Here is a 1,211-nt window from a genome sequence, read left to right as displayed (position 1 = left end):
ATGGAAAAAAAGAAATAAAATCTTTATATTAAATGGAATTAGGGAATTGTGAACCATCTGTAGAGCCTATTTTCTCAATTACTTTATTAATAATTAAATAATTATGAAAAGTATACCTCAGAAGTGAAATTAGAACTTAAAAATTCCCTAAAAACTGTAAAATGAACTCAAACTTTTAAAGGCTTCAAGGAGAGAAAAAAAATTAAACATCTCCATTGGGAAACAAACTGCATAATTGGCTTGTTAAGATGTATAGAAGTAGTCTGGTTACAGAACTCATGGCTGAAGGCTTCAGGGAGATACAGAGCTTAATAAATAGCTGTCAACTTTGCCTATCACCTAAATAGCTATACCATGCCAATCTAACTTTTCCTAAAATGAGAATGTAATTTTTAATACTTAGAAAATGTTTGGGGCATACTCACTACTATTACTGACGGAAGTGTAAACTAATACAACTTTTCCAGAAAGCAATTAGGCATACTTATCAAAAACCTTTAAAAAGTTCACAGCCTTTTTTCTAGTAAATCCATTTTGATGTGCATGTTTCTTTTTCCTACTATCATCTCCATCAAATGAATCCAACAAACTTGAAATCAACAATGATTTATAACTGGCCTTAATATGGTAGCCTGGAATTTTTTTCACCCATTACATACTCAAGGTAGCATTCTATTCTCATACAGAACTTTACAATACAAGCTTTTTAATAAATATGCTTCAAGCTGGAAGTCTACCAAGTCATCATCAAAGATAATTTAATTTTTTTCTTAATGGCCAAATTAAATTCTTATGCTGAGGATCCTTTTGTTTCAGAAGCGTGATGACTGGGTTTTCATGCTATTCTATGAGATGTGCCTCCCTCAAACTTTGTTACATCGGCACATTCCCCTTCTAACATGGAAAAAACAAAAAAGAAAAGAAAAGAAAAAAAGGAAAATAATTCTTATGTCTAGTGACAAGTTGGATTCTGGTACAACAACAAAAGGCACCTATTCATAGAGTTAATAAATTCAAGAAATGTAAATCCTAAATGATGAATACCTTTTATATTTTGTGCATATCTTTGCAATTCAAACATATTCCAAATCCTATGTTAGTTGTCATTTTACTGGATGGCCACTGTGTTAAACAACTGTAAAAAGAAGAATGGATAAATTCGAAAAGAAACAGAAGACATATTTTCCTATCATGTTTCAGAAAGGTTTTAG

The 1,211-nt window shown here is 31.0% G+C and overlaps 1 non-coding gene across 1 annotated transcript; it reads left to right on the top strand.

The window, feature by feature from the left end:
* Positions 1-801: 801 nt before the first annotated feature.
* LOC138392798 (small nucleolar RNA U13) lies at positions 802-900 on the top strand. The gene has a single exon (XR_011235068.1). It is a non-coding gene; the product is annotated as a small nucleolar RNA U13 (small nucleolar RNA).
* The last annotated feature ends 311 nt before the right edge of the window (positions 901-1,211 follow it).

Source organism: Eulemur rufifrons, chromosome 9 (genome assembly GCF_041146395.1).
Source record: "Eulemur rufifrons isolate Redbay chromosome 9, OSU_ERuf_1, whole genome shotgun sequence".
In the NCBI taxonomy this organism is placed as follows: Eukaryota; Metazoa; Chordata; class Mammalia; order Primates; family Lemuridae; genus Eulemur; species Eulemur rufifrons.
Note: the sequence above shows the minus strand (reverse complement) of the source record. Positions and strands in the feature narration are given on the sequence as shown.